The sequence below is a fragment of the Schistocerca cancellata genome, chromosome 5 (assembly GCF_023864275.1).
Source record: "Schistocerca cancellata isolate TAMUIC-IGC-003103 chromosome 5, iqSchCanc2.1, whole genome shotgun sequence".
Taxonomy (NCBI): domain Eukaryota; kingdom Metazoa; phylum Arthropoda; class Insecta; order Orthoptera; family Acrididae; genus Schistocerca; species Schistocerca cancellata.
In genome coordinates, this window is record NC_064630.1 from 87,470,160 (window position 1) to 87,489,937 (window position 19,778).

A 19,778-nucleotide genomic window follows, 5' to 3' on the forward strand; every position below is an offset into this window, starting at 1 on the left:
TTCGTCTATAGCACCACATCTCAAATGCTTCGATTCTCTTCTGTTCCGGTTTTCCCACAGTCCATGTTTCACTACCATACAATGCTGTACTCCAGACGTACATCCTCAGAAATTTTTTCCTCAAATTAAGGCCGGTATTTGATATTAGTAGACTTCTCTTGGCCAGAAATGCCTTTTTTGCCATAGCGAGTCTGCTTTTGATGTCCTCCTTGCTCCGTCCGTCATTGGTTATTTTACTGCCTAGGGAGCAGAATTCCTTAACTTCATCGACTTCGTGACCATCAATCCTGATGTTAAGTTTCTCGCTGTTCTCATTTCTACTACTTCTCATTACCTTCGTCTTTCTCCGATTTACTCTCAAACCATACTCCGTACTCATTAGACTGTTCATTCCGTTCAGCAGATCATTTAATTCTTCTTCACTTTCACTCAGGATAGCAATGCCATCAGCGAATCGTATCATTGATATCCTTTCACCTTGTATTTTAATTCCACTCCTGAACCTTTCTTTTATTCCCATCATTGCTTCCTCGATGTACAGATTGAAGAGTAGGGGCGAAAGGCTACAGCCTTGTCTTACACCTTTCTTAATACGAGCACTTCGTTCTTGATCGTCCACTCTTATTATTCCCTCTTGGTTGTTGTACATATTGTATATGACCCGTCTCTCCCTATAGCTTACCCCTACTTTTTTCAGAATCTCGAACAGCTTGCACCATATTATATTGTCGAACGCTTTTTCCAGGTCGACAAATCCTATGAAAGTGTCTTGATTTTTCTTTAGCCTTGCTTCCATTATTAGCCGTAGCGTCAGCATTGCCTCTCTCGTCCCTTTACTTTTTCTAAAGCCAAACTGATCGTCACCTAGCGCATTCTCTATTTTCTTTTCCATTCTTCTGTATATTATTGTTGTAAGCAGCTTCGATGCATGAGCTGTTAAGCTGATTGTGCGATAATTCTCGCACTTGTCAGCTCTTGCCGTCTTCGGAATTGTGTGGATGATGCTTTTCCGAAAGTCAGATGGTATATCGCCAGACTCATATATTCTACACACCAACGTGAATAGTCGTTTTGTTGCCCTACCGAGAGGAAATACCATCGTGTTGGGCGTATGGCTCTGGCGTATCGAACTCAATCTGCAGTAGCAATTTGAGGAGCGGTTGGCACCACAGTGACACAATGAACATTAACAAGTCGGTTACATCAAGAAAAACTCCGATCCAGGCGCGCTTTAGCGTGCAATGCTCAGACATTAAACCAACGCCGTCTGCGACTTCAGTGGTGCCAAGAGAGAGCTCATTGGAGATCAGAGTGGAGGTGTCGAAAGTTGGTTCTGCCTCGGTGCCAGTGATGACCATTTGCTGGTTAGGAGGAAGCTAGTTGAGGGCCTGTGACCCTATACCTGCGGCGTAGAAACTCTGTATCTACACCTGGAGTTATGTCACAGGTGCGATTTCATGTGACAGCAGGAGCACTCTCGTGGACATTCCGCTCAGCCTGATTGATAATTTGTACATCAATCTAGTGATTCAACCTGTTGCACTGTCCTTCATGAACAGCATACAAGGGAGTATTTTCCAACAGGACAACGCTCTCCCACACACCGCTGTTATAACTCAACACGCTTTACACAGTGTCGACATGTTGGCTTGGCATGCTCCTTCTCCGGATCAGTCTCCAAAATAGCATTTGTGGAACATCATCGGACGACATCTGCAGCGTCATCCACGTGTCACATTTGCAGTGACTTATCTCGGGCTTACGTTAAACTGTGAACTTGCAATGTTAATCGCTTAAATATGTTACCTAGATAAATGTATTCCGGAAATTTCAGTAGTCTTCATTAATGTTTTTGGTGTTGCGACTTTTTCCGTCATTGTACTTCCATATCTAATTTCCTCTGAGGCATTTCAAATACAGGGCTATTACAAATGATTGAAGCGATTTCATAAATTCACTGTAGCTCTATTCATTGACATATGGTCACGACACACTACAGATACGTAGAAAAACTCATAAAGTTTTGTTCGGCTGAAGCCGCACTTCAGGTTTCTGCCGTTAGAACGCTAGAGAGCACAGTGAGACAAAATGGCGACAGGAGCCGAGAAAGCGTATGTCGTGCTTGAAATGCACTCACGTCAGTCAGTCATAACAGTGCACCGACACTTCAGGGCGAAGTTCAACAAAGATCCACCAACTGCTAACTGCATTCAGCGATGGTATGCGCAATTTAAAGCTTCTGGATGCCTCTTTAAGGGGAAATCAACGGGTCGGCCTGCAGTGAGCGAGGAAACGGTTGAACGCGTGCGGGCAAGTTTCACGCGTAGCCCGCGGAAAATTGGCTCATGCCACAACTGGAGACCGACAGCGCCGACTTCATCTTTCAACAGGATGGTGCTCCACCGCACTTCCATCATGGCGTTCGGCATTTCTTAAACAGGAGATTTGAAAACCGATGGATCGGAAGTGGTGGAGATCATGATCAGCAATTCATGTCATGGCCTCCACGCTCTCACGACTTAACCCCATGCGATTTCTTTCTGTGGGGTTATGTGAAAGATTCTGTGTTTAAACCTCCTCTACCAAGAAACGTGCCAGAACTGCGAGCTCGCATCAACGATGCTTTCGAACTCATTGATGTGGACATGCTGCGCCGAGTGTGGGAGGAACTTTATTATCGGCTTGATGTCTGCCGAATCACTAAAGGGGCACATATCGAACATTTGTGAATGCCTAAAAAAACTTTTTGAGTTTTTGTATGTGTGTGCAAAGCATTGTGAAAATATCTCAAATAATAAAGTTATTGTAGAGCTGTGAAATCGCTTCAATCATTAGTAATAACCCTGTATTGTAGCATTCCGCTGTCCTTCTTAACTATTTCATCGACTCGACAAGGAAACCCCTAGAAGTAGGTGTTACAAATAGATGCTTTCGCGTTATGGATATGGAACAAAAGCAGGTGAGTGACTCTCTTGCTTTCTGGTAGCGAAAGGATCTTAGCCCATTCATCACTCTTTTAATCTCAGTTGCCACTGACGTGCTCCTAACACTATAACACCCCAGTACGACAAGAAATAAAAAAATTCGTTTGCTAGTAGTGAAATGGAAATGAGCGTTTCACATCATTGGCCGAGAAGTCCCTTACGGGGCAGGTATGGCCACCTTGGTGCAGGTCTCATTACATTCAACGCCATATTGGGTGACCTGCACGCTGGATGGAGATGAAATGATGGTGAAGACAACACAACACCCAGTGTCTGAGCGGGAAAAATCCCCGACCCAGGCGGGAATGTGAAGACAACACAACACCCAGTGCCTGAGCGGAGAAAATCCCCGACCCAGCCGGGAATCGAACCCGGGCCCGTAGGACGGCAATCCGTTACGCTGACCACGCAGCTATCGGGGCAGAAATTTGCTAGTAGTGGAAGATAAAGAACGAAGTCTTTCTCCCCTAGTGTTCAATCTGTAGATCGAAGAAGTAACGACAAAAAAAGAGGATAGTTTTGGCAGTGGGATTAAAATTCGTGGCGAAAGAATGTCAAAGATTAGCTTTCTTGGTGATATTGCTACCGTCAGTGAATGTTAAGAGCAGTTACCAGACATACTGTGGGGCGGTGTGTGGAATTTAATTGTTAATATTTATGGAATGTTATGTAGATAAGATGCATTTCCCGGCCGATTAACCATATGTGGGGCCGTGGGTGGAATTAATTGTTATAAAAATGTTCCTATTATTTATGCAGTCTTTTGCCGTTCTCAACACTGGCTCTCTAACTACAATATTGGCAACCAGAAAGTGATTAGCAAAACGTGAAGCATGTAATTAGAATTCCTAGTGCCCACTTCATCTGAGAAATACATTCATAGCACAGCTTATAGCTCTGAGGAATTAGGAGATTGTCTGGGATTCATAATCAAAAACGATTCTCTATAAAAGGTTCACTATATTCTGAAAGTCACAGACCAAGATGAATCCACACAATCCAACTACCAGAGCAGTTCAGAGTCTAATGCACTGATGCAACTATAACTGTTCAAATTAAATGTTTAAGTGAATGCTCGCCATAATTTGATGATAATGTCCATCAAACGCCACGCTAAATAATGGTAGAATGTCTGTCCCGCGACGGCACATGAAAATATGACATACGAAAATTGAAGATAGATCATTAAAGTCATCCCAGAATTAACACTTCACTCGAAAACGATTTCATGGTTACACGTATCCTGAGTAACTTACTACGGCATCCGAGGCTGTTTATAGCAATGATCCCGACGCGACGCGACTCCCGGCACAGGTGGTGCGCTATTCAGCGTCTGGAGACAACTGGGGCCTTCCTCCCTCGCGCAGCGTTCTTATACACTCCTGGAAACTGAAATAAGAACACCGTGAATTCATTGTCCCAGGAAGGGGAAACTTTATTGACACATTCCTGGGGTCAGATACATCACATGATCACACTGACAGAACCACAGGCACATAGACACAGGCAACAGAGCATGCACAATGTCGGCACTAGTACAGTGTATATCCACCTTTCGCAGCAATGCAGGCTGCTATTCTCCCATGGCGAAGATCGTAGAGATGCTGGATGTAGTCCTGTGGAACGGCTTGCCATGCGATTTCCACCTGGCGCCTCAGTTGGACCAGCGTTCGTGCTGGACGTGCAGACCGCGTGAGACGACGCCTCATCCAGTCCCAAACATGCTCAATGGGGGACAGATCCGGAGATCTTGCTGGCCAGGGTAGTTGACTTACACCTTCTAGAGCACGTTGGGTGGCACGGGATACATGCGGACGTGCATTGTCCTGTTGGAACAGCAAGTTCCCTTGCCGGTCTAGGAATGGTAGAACGATGGGTTCGATGACGGTTTGGATGTACCGTGCACTATTCAGTGTCCCCTCGACGATCACCAGTTGTGTACGGCCAGTGTAGGAGATCGCTCCCCACACCATGATGCCGGGTGTTGGCCCTGTGTGCCTCGGTCGTATGCAGTCCTGATTGTGGCGCTCACCTGCACGGCGCCAAACACGCATACGACCATCATTGGCACCAAGGCAGAAGCGACTCTCATCGCTGAAGACGACACGTCTCCATTCGTCCCTCCATTCACGCCTGTCGCGACACCACTGGAGGCGGGCTGCACGATGTTGGGGCGTGAGCGGAAGACGGCCTAACGGTGTGCGGGACCGTAGCCCAGCTTCATGGAGACGGTTGCGAATGGTCCTCACCGATACCCCAGGAGCAACAGTGTCCCTAATTTGCTGGGAAGTGGCGGTGCGGTCCCCTACGGCACTGCGTAGGATCCTACGGTCTTGGCGTGCATCCGTGCGTCGCTGCGGTCCGGTCCCAGGTCGACGGGCACGTGCACCTTCCGCCGACCACTGGCGACAACATCGATGTACTGTGGAGACCTCACGCCCCACGTGTTGAGCAATTCGGCGGTACGTCCACCCGGCCTCCCGCATGCCCACTATATGCCCTCGCTCAAAGTCCGTCAACTGCACATACGGTTCACGTCCACGCTGTCGCGGCATGCTACCAGTGTTAAAGACTGCGATGGAGCTCCGTATGCCACAGCAAACTGGCTGACACTGAGGGCGGCGGTGCACAAATGCTGCGCAGCTAGCGCCATTCGACGGCCAACACCGCGGTTCCTGGTGTGTCCGCTGTGCCGTGCGTGTGATCATTGCTTGTACAGCCCTCTCGCAGTGTCCGGAGCAAGTATGGTGGGTCTGACACACCGGTGTCAATGTGTTCTTTTTTCCATTTCCAGGAGTGTATATAAAGCCGCGGTGCGGACGGCTAAGGGAACGCCTGATCAAAATTGCTCTCCCGCCTAGCCGCTGGGCTAGTAATGCACCACTTTAAGTTATTGACTAAATCATTGCTTCCTTTGCTGACGGCCGATGAAGCTCTCAATTTAAATGTGCATTCAGCACACAGGTAAGTAATCATAATAAAAGTCTGACGTGGCTAAGTCAAATATTTTGGGCGAGAGAATTAATTTAATTACATTACATGCAGTTGACGAGCTCTGAACTTGCTATTTGGAGATACGCTATCGCTATAGTTTTATAGTTATTCAGTTGAAACTTCTCACATCTTTATGATTATAGCGGATCTCCCTTCTGCTTAAATTTAAACATCCTAGCCTTATTTATTCACCTACTTTATCTATCTTGCTTCCTTAATTTCTAAGACAAAAACCAGAAAATCATCAATTTCAACAAAAATTTTAATTTGTGAGATCCAGAATACTGTTTCTACTAAATTATTATGAAAAAGAAATCTAAATATAAATTTTTAAGTTTCTAGCTCTTTTCTGTTGCGCCAATAATTTTTTTCAGAGAAACATCCAAATTTCGAGAATGGTTAAAGTTATTGAACTGATATTCAACGCATATTGATTTAGTATTACTCCTGACATTCTAGAAACGTTTCAGGTTATTTACTTGATTTTTAAAGTATTGCGCAACATTTATGACGTCAGGGCTAGTTACAGCGGACTAGGCTGACACACAATGGAAAGACTGATGTGAATTTTATACGGCGTGAGTAGGCTGCTTCCCTACAATGGAATGGAATGAACAAGCTGCTGAACATATAAACTGGATTGAGAGTAAGCCGAAGGAAAACAAAAGTAATGAGGAGTAGCGTAAATGAGGTTAGAAAATTAACTTGAAGAACTGAGGTCCGCGAAGTAGACCAATTGAACGAGTCCTTTTACCTTGGATGAAAAATAGTGTATGATAGACAACAAAAGGAGCCCATAAAAAGCACACTAGCGCATAGGGCGTTACAGGCAAAAATAAATTTGTTAGTATCAAACATTTCCGATAGTTTGAGGAAGAAATTTCCGAGAACGTACTCCTGGAGCACAGCACTGTATGGAGGTGACTCGTAGACTATGGGATAACCGGAAAGGTAGAGAATAAAGGTGTCTCAGATGTACTGCTGTAGAAGGATTTTGAAAATTAGGTGGACTCGTAAGGTGAGAGGTAAGGAAGTTCTCCACAGATTCGGTGAGGAAAGGAACATGAGGAAATAACTGATAAATAGGAGGGTGTGAATGACAGGACATGTGTTAAGGCATCAAACAATAGCTTGCATGTTGGGTCGCAACTGCATGTGAAGGCAGACACTGGAAAATATCGAACAAATGATATAAGACGTCGGGTGTAAATTGTACTTTGAGATGATGACGTTGGCACATGGGAGGAAGACGTAGTGGGTCGTATTAAACCAGTCAGAAAACTGGTGACCTCCACACAAAAACAAGCGTTCTAGAGTAGGTTGTTCTCAAACATAGGCGTCTCACTACTTCGCTCCAAAGATTTTGTATGGCGCTCAGCAAGTTTAGCAAATCTGACAGATCTGTTTCTTCTTTTTTTCTTTTTTTCACGCACCACAGAGGCTGTGGCGTCGCTGTATGGGGGAGATTCATTATGCTTCTGACAATTTCATGCTTTCCCCCATTAGTAGAAACCCCACGGTGAGTCAACTGCTTGTGTAAGGAAGAAGGAAATTTGACGATATGATTGTGCCTCAGCTGTGATATACTATGTAATCTGTCGTACTCAGAATCCCACAGTCCTAAAAGCAACCGTGCAGGGGCCTTCAGTGTGTTTGGTTTGGCTGCTAGTTTGTACGGGTCAGCTCTAGCGATAATTAAATGAACGTCTGTGCACAAAGGGACGCGCTGTTACCTCAAATGAGCGTGCAGCGACCCCTGGGTGTGGAGTTCACAGGCGCCTCGCAACGACACGAACAAACTGGGCGTACAGCGGACAGCGGCAGCTTTTATCAGAACCAATTACGAATAAATTGGAAAGCAACGCGTGTCCATTGGCGAGACTCCATTACCTCTTTGTAGCAGAGATAATTCCGGTGTTTAACTGGTACACCGGTCTATTTTTATTCCTTTGTGGGTTTACGCCATTTTAACATAACAGGCGGGACTTGCATAATGTCCAAAATTAATCACAGCTCATGTATGTTCGTTCCACCTTACACCAGTAAGATACACTCATTATTCCTTTCGTACAAATAATATTTTTTGAGGAATACCATTTTTCTATAAGACCATGAGTTGCTAATAAACAGTCCGTTATTTGGTACAAGTTTCAACCCATCTGCCTATTGTCACGCTACTTAAAACTAATTCAGTATATAGGGCATCATTACTTCTATGGTATCAATAATAAACATAAGGTTAGAGCAATATACTCGTGTTATTATTCACTGTAATTAAAATGGCATACATGCATTTATTCAGTAGTATAATCTTATAACGTTTATTTCCATATTCGTTGCATTCTGCATACCACTCTACATTACATTTCCCTGAAAGAAACAATCGAAATCCTGAGAAGTTGAAATATGGTTCAAATGGCTGTAAGCACTATGGGACTTGACATCTGAGGTCATCAGTCCCCTAGACTTAGGACTACTTAAAGCTGACTAACCTAAGGACAACACCACATTCATGCCCGAGACAGGATTCGAACCTGAGACCGTACCAGCAGCGCGGTTCCTGACTGAAGCGCCTAGAACCACTCGGCCACAGCGGCCGGCTCCTGAAAAGTTACCCTAAGATAATATGCTATGGAATTAAGCAGTAGTCCAAAGTAAACATACGTTTTGCAGAGAAAAGCAATATAGTCATCTGCAGATACAATCCTTCTACTTCATATTTACTGGAAATGACGGCCTTACGCATAATTTTTATATTTAATGACTTCAGTCAATACTAATTATTTTCTCAAACCGAGTAGTATAATAAGAACTTCGGAAAATTGGCCTAAAAACTGTTCAGTGATGAAAGAGGTCATTCAGGTTGATGGCAGTGGGACGATTAAGTTTACAGGCAATATATACCGGATTTGTGAGTGTGTATGTCATAATAGCCATTATCTAGATTCGAAAAATGTACGGGCTAAAGGTGTCCAGTGCAGTGAACAATCGTCAAGCGTTAGGTTATCAGCAAAAAGTCCTTTAAAAAATACCGTAAGGCGAACGATAAGGGTTTACTAGTTGGATATTTGTAGACACACACCACAGACTCTGGAAAAGACTGCAGTTACATCAGGTATGGGTACAGACACATCAGTGTTGTCTTGGCGTACCTTGAGCGCTGATGTAGGTGTCTGCAATAAATGTGTAAAAAGTGTTTTATTGATAATGCTTCTATTTAGTTAGGAGCAAACCAGTGTTGTCCTCAGCAGAGGATGCCATTATAACAAATTTTTGTTTTATTTAGGTTTTGATTTTTTTTATGTGGTTCCTCACGATTTCTTCTCTTCTTCCAATCTATTCATTGAAAATTGGCACCTAAACCCGACATCCGAAGTTATTTGTTGGAAACGCACTATTCCTGTCTCCTTCTGCAAAGAACTTGGTGATAAATCTGGACCATTACTGAGACCGGACTGAACACACAAATGCAGTCTGTAAGTAAGTATCACCGTCATTTCATCCACTACAGAAATACAAAAACGGACTGACTCTAGGGCTTGAAAAGAAACTCGAAGAGTCACTAGTACCCTCCTAAAAGACTTTCGTATGAGAGCTCATGCCAGCTGTAACCGCCCATGAATGCCTGTGTGCGACATATTGCGATGTACGCTGTTTCGGTCGTATCATTCCTAAGTAAGCACAATTATCATGACTGACATCTTGAGGTGTCCGGAGATAATCATCGTTCTTGTACGGTATCCCGGCAGGTGACTCGTTATTTTCATTAGGTGCTACATGAGACTGCTCCTTGAGGCAGTGATCACGGATCACTGGAATGACAGGTCAAACCTAGGCTTGAGATGGCGTAGGGTAAGCGCTGGAGTGCTATTCTTGCACAGTCCTGTCGGGTAGATTGTCTTGTTGCCTCTGTTGATGGATTCGCTGCTGCTGATTCTGTAAACCACGCAAACGCATGTTTACTAACAAGCTAACTGTTAGTACCGATGTGGGGGACCAGTAAGGGAGTTGCTGTAGGCTGACTGGGTACTCCACTTATTCCCCATCTTCTTCCAATTGAGGCTGACCAGCCGTTCCACTGCAGCGTGGTCCTAGTTTTCGCTGGTGAACGCTGGAAGGGCGTTGACGCCCCTCAGCTCATCTCATGGGAGACCATCACCCAACACCGCTGGTTGCCGCTGGGTGAAGATGTGGAGAACATGAGGAAGGAGAGGTTTAGGTTTCGTAAGAAAAGTGAAGGGGTAGGGAGGATAGATAGAGATCTGAAGAGAGGAAGCACAATCTGGTGTCGACGTTGATGAATGTGCTGGAGCGGCCTTCGGGGGCGCCGTTGAACCACTGGGGTCGATCGGCGTCAGGAGCCTCCTGCTTCGTGGCTGTTGGCCCAAGGAGGGGTCGTCTAGTGAAAGTGTACCTTCTTCTTCTGGGGTCACCTCAGTGGCTTCCACAGCTCTCAGCTCCTTCCACAGCTGCTGCAGCTAGCAGTAGACGTCATTCAAAGCAGCCCTCAATGACTGCAAGGAATGTAGGCTTTCGCTCATACTGTTCAATCCGTACTTCTAAGAAGCAATGATGGAAATAAAACAAAGGTTCACGAATGCAATTAAAATTCAAGGTGAAAGGGTATCAATGACACGATTTTTGCTGATGACATTGCTATCCTGAGTAAAAGTGAAGAGGAATTACATGATCTACCGAATGGAATGGACAGTCTAATGAGTATAGAATATGGATTGAGAATAAATCGATGAAAGACGAAGTGATGAGAAAAATGAGGACAGCGAGAAACTTAACATCAGGATTGATAGTCACGAAGTAGATGAGATTAACGAATTCTGCTACCTAGGCAGTAAAAATAATCAATGACGGACGGAGTACGGAGGACATCAAAAGCAGACAAGCACTGGCAAAAAGAGCATTCCTGGCCAAGAGAAGACTACTGAAGAAATTTCTGAGAATATGCGTTTGGAGCACAGCATTGTGTTGTAGTGAAACATGTACCTTGGGAAAACCGGAACAGAAGAGAATCGAAACATTTGATATGTGGTGTTACGGATGAATTTTGAAAATTAGATGGACTGATAAGGCAAGGAATGAAGAGGTTCTAGCAGAATTGGATAGGAAAGGAATATGTGGAAAACACTGACAGGGGGAAGGGACAGGATGATAGGACATCTGTTAAGACACCATGGACTGACTTCCGTTGCACTAGAGGGAGCTGTAGAGGGAACGACTGTAGAGGAAGACAGAGATTGGAATACATCCAGCAAATAGTTGAGGACATACGCTGGAAGTGCTACTCTGAGATGAAGAGGTTGGCATAGGATAGGAATTCGTAGAGGGCCGCATTAAACGAGTCAGAAGACTGGTGACTCAAAAAGAAGAAGAAGAAGAAAAAAAAACGACTTGGTGACATGTCCAAGCTTCTGGCATAATAGCGCTGATTGCTCGTCGTAACCTTGACGCAGTCTCAGGTGTTTGCCAACTCGAGCACCTCAAGTGACAGGTGGTACACGATGGCGGAAAGAAAGGGGGAATTGGACTGCCCTTGGCTTCGCCTCTCTTTTCGCATTCGGTCATCTTCCAATTTTTACGCGAGTGAGATGAGCGTCAGCGACGATGCGACCTGCAGCGAGTCACTGGCCAATGGTCACTTTGATTACAGGCCTTTCCTCGGCCTGATCTGGTGCAAGATAAGTACTTGTGTGATGATGATGATGTTTGGTTTGTGGGGCGCTCAACTGCGTGGTTATCAGCGCCCGTACAATTACCCAATCTTTGCTTAGTCCAATTTCGCCACTTTCCTGGATGATGATGAAATGATGAGGACAACACAAACACCCAGTCATCTCGAGGCAGGTGAAAATCCCTGACCCCGCCGGGAATCGAACCCGGGACCCCGTGCTCGGGAAGCGAGAACGCTACCGCGAGACCACGAGCGGCGGACGAGTAAGTAAGTACTTGTGTGTTATTCCTGTGTAACATGTTGGTGTTGGTAGTGGTGGCTTCTCAGTCTGGATTGGCGTCTGATTATCTGACATAAAAACAAAACTTATTTCTGTTAGCAACCTTGCGGATTACTTCAAACGAGCTAGAAGATCTTGGAAGGGTGGTTTTATCACCGAACCTCGACGCTCTGCTTCTTCTTCTTCCTCTTCGATGGCTTTCCAAGGTACTGCTGGGAGGTTCTGTCCGCTGTAGGCTCTGCCTTTTTCAGGTTAGCGTTATCTTCGTCTCTGCTGGTCTTCATACCAACGTGGAGGAAGATTTTTCCATTTCTTCGCCACAGCTAACAGGATGTTTTCAGTTACTTAGAGTGAAGACGGCACAGGTGGTGATTTGCCTCAGCGACTTGAGCGGAAGCCCTTCGAGCGGTGGCTGTAATTGCTCAGAAGTCAAGAGATAGGGTATGTGAGGAAAGGTAGGTTTAGGCTGATCAGCAGTGAGGAGTGAATCGGTAGGGACTGAAATGTTTGGGAGTAGGGGCTATACTGGAGCAATTGTGCTTCCATGCTCTCCATGCACGGGAGAGGAGGCAGCCTGGTGTCTTTCCTGCTACACATGCCCTGGGCAGCGACGATGAACAAGCCACATTCGGAGCAGCTGTCTGCAAGTCTGCTCACCCCTGTGCACAGACTGTGTGGAGGATGGCCTATTGCACACTAAGCGCGAAGGTGACCATTGGTGGCGCCGCGACCTCAGTATGGGCCTGCTGCGAAGCCTCCACTTTTTCTTTTGCCAGCTCCATGCACTCTTGTATCTCTGCGGTTGCCATGGATGCATCCTTTTGTGTGGCAGCGCCCATCCCCTCGCTCGGCCCTTTGGGGGAGAAGACAGTGGTGCAGGAGTCCCTTCTTTTGCGGCTCGCTGCTCCTTCCGCTGCTGCTGCAGCTGGCGGGAAGACGTCTTCACTTCTACCTTCATGTCTACTCTCTCAGTGCCATCATGGCGGCTTTGAACGCAGCCATCGTCGTTGGCAGCACACAGCAAGACGTGAATGGCCCACGCATCCGCGACTATGTACGAGGTGCATTCAAGTTCTAAGGTCTCCGATTTTTTTTCTCCGGACTGGAAAGAGATAGAAACATGTGCATTGTTTTAAAATGAGGTCGCGTTCATTGTCAATACGTCCCAGAGATGGCAGCACCGCACGGCAGATGGAATTTTACCGCCAGCGGCGAGAATGAGAACTGTTTTAAATACTTAAAATGGCGACGTTTTCCTTACTTGAACAGAGTGCAATCATTCGTTTTCTGAATTTGCGTGGTGTGAAACCAATTGAAATTCATGGACAGTTGAAGGATACATGTGGTGATGGAGTTACAGATGTGTCGAAAGTGCGTTCGTGGGTGCGACAGTTTAGTGAAGGCAGAACATCGTGTGACAACAAACCGAAACAACCTCGGGCTCGCAAAAGCTGGTCTGACGAAATGATCGAGAAAGTGGAGAGAATTGTTTTGGGGGATCGCCGAATGACTGTTGAACAGATCGCCTCCAGAGTTAGCATTTCTGTGGGTTCTGTGCACACAATCCTGCATGACGACCTGAAAATGCGAAAAGTGTCATCCAGGTGGGTGCCAAGAATGCTGACGGACGACCACATGGCTGCCCGTGTGGCATGTTGCCAAGCAATGTTGACGCGCAACGACAGCATTGATGGGACTTTCTTTTCGTCGGTTGTAACAATGGATGATACGTGGATGCCATTTTTCAATCCAGAAACAAAGCGCCAGTCAGCTCAATGGAAGCACACAGATTCACCGCCACCAAAAAAATTTCGGGTAACCGCCAGAGCTGAAAAAATGGTGGTGTCCATGTTCTGGGACAGCGAGGGCGTAATCCTTACCCATTGCGTTCCAAAGGGCACTATGGTAACAGGTGCGTCCTACGAAAATGTTTTGAAGAACAAATTCCTTCCTGCACTGCAACAAAAACGTCCGGGAAGGGCTGCGCGTGTGCTGTTTCACCAAGACAACACACCCGCACATCGAGATAACGTTACGCAACAGTTTCTTCGTGATAACAACTTTGAAGTGATTCCTCATGCTCCCTAGTCACCTGACCTGGCTCCTAGTGACTTTTGGCTTTTTCCAACAATGAAAGACATTCTCCGTGGCCGCACATTCACCAGCCGTGCTGCTATTGCCTCAGCGATTTTCCAGTGGTCAAAGCAGGCTCCTAAAGAAGCCTTTGCCGCTGCCATGGAATCATGGCGTCAGCGTTGTGAAAAATGTATACGTCTGCAGAGCGATTACGTCGAGAAGTAACGCCAGTTTCATCGATTTCGGGAGAGTAGTTAATTAGAAAAAACAAATCGGAGGCCTTAGAACTTGAATGCACCTCGTATTAGCTTCCCCCTCCTGATTGGAGGATGGGGCGGCCGCATTGTGTTCTTATATAGTACCGCTGGCAGCAACCTCATCTTCAGTGGAGGCCTGTGGTGGGGTCGTTTTTTTTTTTCTTCTTTTCTTCCCTCTAGCTCGTGATGTAGCTGCAGCCGAGAGCACTCACCATGTCTGCTACTCTGCAGTTGACAATGGTCGACGTGGTGTCATGTGTCTTGGGAGAGGCACATGTGTCATGCACTTGTGCTTACTTCATACACGCCACGTATCGTCTGCAGTAGTTAATGTGGCCAAGCTTTAGGCAGTGGTAGCACGGCTGATTCCTCTTCATCTTGTCGCCGTTTACAGTGCTGAACAACTCGAGCACCCCGACACTAAGGTGCTCAGCTATGGCGGCAAGCAAAAGACTTCCCCTTGCCTTCCTCTGGACTTCACTGCTAATTCAGCGACCATCCGTGTTGGGAAATTCTGAAGGTGGCAGGGGTAAAATACAGGGAGCCAAAGGCTATTTACAATTTGTACAGAAACCAGATGGCAGTTATAAGAGTCGAGGGACATGAAACGGAAGAAGTAGTTGGGTAGAGAGTAAGACAGGATTGTAGCCTCTCCCCGATGTTATTCAATCTGTATATTAAGTAAGCAGTAAAGAAAACAAAAGAAAAATTCGGGGTAGGTATTAAAATCCATGGAGAAGAAATAAAAACTTTGAGGTTCGCCGATGACATAGTAATTCTGTCAGACACAGAAAAGGACTTGGAAGAGCAGTTGAACGGAATGGACAGTGTCTTGAAAGGAGGATATAAGATGAACATAAACAAAAGCAAAACGAGGATAATGGAATGTAGTCGAATTAAGTCGGGTGATGCTGAGAGAATTAGATTAGGAAATGACACACTTAAAGTAGTAAATGAGTTTTGCTATTTCGGGAGCAAAATAACTGATGATAGTCGAAGTAGAGAGGATATAAAATGTAGACTGGTAATGACAAGGAAAGCGTTTCTGAAGAAGAGAAATTTGTTAACATCGAGTGTAGATGTAAATGTCAGGAAGTCGTTTCTGAAAGTATTTGTATGGAGTGTAGCCATGTATGGAAGTGAAACATGGACGATAAATAGTTTGAACAAGAAGAGAATCGAAGCTTTCGAAATGTAGTGCTATAGATTAATGTTGAAGATTAGATGGGTAGATCACATAACTAATGAGGAGGTCTTGGATAGAATTGGAGAGGAGTTTCTAGCACAACTTGACTAGAAGAAGGGATCGGTTGGTAGGACATGTTGTGAGGCATCAAGGGATCACCAATTTAGTATTGGAGGGCAGTGTGGAGGGTAATCGTAGAGTGAGACCAAGAGATGAATACTCTAAGCAGATTCAGAAGGATGTAGGTTGCAGTAGGTACTAGGAGATGAAGAAGCTTGCACGGGATAGAGCAGCATTGAGAGCTGCATCAAACCAGTCTCAGGATTGAAGACCACAACAACAACAAGAACAACAACGTGTTGGGATTTGTAGGCGAGCGAGACAAGCAACAGTCGCGATGCATCAGAGAGATCTCGTCTAGTGGAATGGACCCAGGATTTATGCACACGCTCTTCCACCTCCATCGTTGGTTCTAGTCGCTGCCTCTGTGGTCTGCTTCCAATAGCAGCGTTCTACGGCGTTCCATATTTGGTTTGGAACGCCCGCCTGATGGCTATTGATCCGTTTCCGGTGCTACGTGATTCCAGGTGTTCTCGCGGCTTTCCGCTTGTTCTTATGTGTTTCCTCTTCGGTCTGATGTGTCAGACCGATTGCTGGTGTTTCATCTTCGGTCCCAAGGACCTGTTTGTGCGCTGGAGTTCCTTTTCTGATCCGGTGCGGTATCCGGTGTCCCATTTGCGGTCGTCTGCCTCCAGAAGCAGCCTTCGACGTTCCATCTTCAGTCCGGTGAGCCAAGTGCCAAATCTGAGGATCGTTTTCCGTCTCCGTGTCCTCACGTCTTTCTTTTGTGAGTTTCTGCTGCTGCCCATATTGTTTTTTTAGAAACTCTAGTGCAGGATCCTATGGTCTACTGAGTTAATAGCGTCACGCTTCAACAGGTTAATCGTCACCATTCTCTCAATAGACTCTTATAACACTGTACAGTTTATGGGGGCTGTGTGAGAAACCTCGTTTCATCTTACTTGATGGAATGGTTGAATTTCAGACAATACTCGGCAACGGCTCATTTATTTGGCCGTCTTACTCGAGCCTGTCTGTGGTGTTCTTTTCGTCCGATATTCATTGCCCTAGCTGTTAAGTCAATGTACAAGATGCCACTTTGGCAATGTGTATTATAAATTCCTGGGTTTCATAGTCTCAGGCCGTTTGTCACGTCTCCCAGGAGACCTTTTATTTTAATAGGTAGATAGAATGCACACTTGATGTTGTGGAGAGTCTCCTGTATCTGTTTGGCCATGTATCCATCCTTGTAGAACTCTGATAATAGATGCTGTTTTTACTGCCAGATTGTCTGGATCTGTCGAGGTGTGTTGACTGTGGACCTATCTGTTCTACTGTACTGGGTGGCTTGCTGGTATCAATCAGTTTGTGTAGGTTTGTGACACACACTGTATCAAAAATAGCCATCTGTTCTCCTTTTGACAAGTACAGCCACAAATGTCAACTGGCCATCCTTTTCCAGTTCCACGGTGAATACAATGTTTGGTTGGCGCGAGTTCAAATGTTCCAGAAACTCACTAAGCCTATCGCCATCAAGAGGCCAGGTACCTGAAGAAGGATGTGTGTTTGTTCCTTAAAGTGTTTATTAATGGTTTTGTCAACAGTTTCATTTATTTATTAGGTAACTAGTTTCGAACCCTCACACTCGCCTGATAAATAACTGCAACTGTTGAATGAACCATTAATAAACGTGTTAAGGAATATAAATAAATTTGCTCTTCCCTGTCAACGAAATGTTGAAACTGAAGAAATGTGGGTTTGCATCGAGCCAACGCTAATGCCTCGTCTACAGATATCTCCATGACAATATCGGCAACCACTTAAGACAGTGGGCTATCCATGGCTACACCTTCTGTCTACTCATAATATTGGATCCTGTACAGAAAATGAGGTCAGTATGCGTCTGAACAGATAGTCAGAGCAACGTCAAATTTCTCTGTCATCAATTCCAGGGAGCCATTCAGTGGCGCCCTTGTGTAGAGGGATACGATATCAAAATTTACCATAATGTTAGATTCTGTAATATCTGTTTGCTTGAGATGTTGGAAGAAGTCCTCCAAGTTGCGGATGTGGGAACAGCAATTTATTCAAGTACTTGGCTGTTGGATACTTTGGTGCGTCAATGTTGTCGACAGTTGGGAGCAGTGACGCGCCCTCTTTATCATGGCTACGTACCGATAAGCGAAGATACTGCCGTAATCTATGTTTGCTCTATCATTTTCTTCTTCTCCTTCCTAGGCTAAAGACTGTTTCCTCCTGTACCCCTTAGACTGCGCTGGGGCTGTTGCTCCATCTTTTTCTCTTATCAGTTCAAAATTTATTTTGTACGAATTTCGCTATCTTCCGTTCATCCATCCTGTCTATGTGTTCGTTCCATTCACGCTCTCTCTTTTGTATCAGCGAATTAATGGAGTACACTTTACATCCTTTTATAATCTTTCACTTCTCTCCTTGTGTCGAAGTGTCCTCTCTGTATACTTTGCAGAATTTTCATACCCGCGGTTTCCAAAAATATATATTTTTTTTTGATGTTATCGGTCTTGTCCCAGCTGTGTACGTCACAGTTCATTTTACTATTCTTTTGTACAGTCTTACCTTTTCATCTTTAGCTCCATAGTTACTTTACCAAATAGTATCATTTAAACACCCTGCCCCTTATTTGCTTTGGCTACGAGTTCTTTAACTTATTTTTCGACAGTTCCACAGCTGGAAGTTCAGTACCAAGATATTTCAATGTCATTCCTTATTTAACAATTTTTTTCTGTTCACTTCTAATTTGCATCTAGGTGGTTCCACAGATGGGGTCATACATTTTTTTAGCACATGTGACCATACTTAGGTTTTGGCTGCCTCATTAAATATATGTAAAAGTTTGTGCAGATTTATCTTCACTGTTTGCCAGCAGAACTGTGTTGTCGACGACACACAAATGATTTTTATTTCTTCCTCCCCAGTTGTATAACCACTACCAGCTAATACCTTCTTTATCACCTCGTCCATGACTGTATTAAGAAATAGTAGGCTCAGTGACACCTCGTCTGATACAGCTATTAACGTCTATGAACCTAATTACCTAGGATCGGTTTTCGCCTGGATGTAGTTGTTGGAATAAATGTCTCCAATTGCTTTTATTAAGTTGGAAGGCATCTCCTAACTGTAGAGCACGTTTACTACGCGTGTGTACTGAATACTATCGAAAGCCTTCTGTAGATAAATAAAACAAAGATAAGCTGGTCGATTGTATTCAATGAACTTCTCTATAAACTGTCTGTGAACGAATACTGCATCTGTGCATCACCTACTGAATCTAAAACCACACAGATTTTCTGCAAGAGTTGTAATGGTTTTTACTATATTTTCCGTTATTGTCTTTTTATGAGTTTAAGAACCTAACTCTGTAATTGGATGAATCTTTCTTATCTCCATTATTGTACATGAGCATTGCAATACCAGTTCTCCACTGTTTGGAATTTTGTTACCAATTATAACATTGTAACTAACTTGGTTAATTATTCATTTAGTGGATATATTCCATACTTCAATAATTAATTGGGGATCCTATCGTCCCCTGGAGATTTTGTGTTTTTAAAAGACTTACAGCTTCTTCTTCCTCTGCATGTGAAAGATTTAGTTCATCATTTACTTATATACTGTTCTCTTATGTCTCTTCGTTCTCCGGTGATTTTTTTCCTTTATACAACATTGTTAAATATTCCTCATTTATATCGTTCACTTTCAATATTGAATTTAATTCTTCCCTCTGCTGTCGTATTATTCTCCAAATTTGTTTCTGCAGGCATTAGAAGACATGTTCTAAATTTTTAGAAAAGGTTTCCCAATGTTCCTGTTTAAAACGACTCACCAGTAGTTTTGTCTCATTACGAGAGCTTTTGTAATCTTCATGAGAGCCTCGTGTTTTAAATGTGTTATATTCCAAATGTTAACGTCTCTTTTTTACACATTTCTTTACCCTCTTTGCGAAACCATGGTGTTCTGATTATTTTCGTCTCTCGCCTTATAACGCATGGACCTAGTGCTCCTTGAGCTGCCGATTCAGTACTTTCTTTGATTTACTCCCACGCCTGATATACGTTATCCTCTGCGTTAATGGTTTCTCAATCTTTTCTTATACAAAATTTTGGTAGATTCATTCCATAATGACTCTATATTAAGACTTTCTTCCTTTAGCAACTTGTTACATTGGACAACCAAAATCGATGTTTCATTCCAGGGATTTCACTGTTTCCAATGTGAG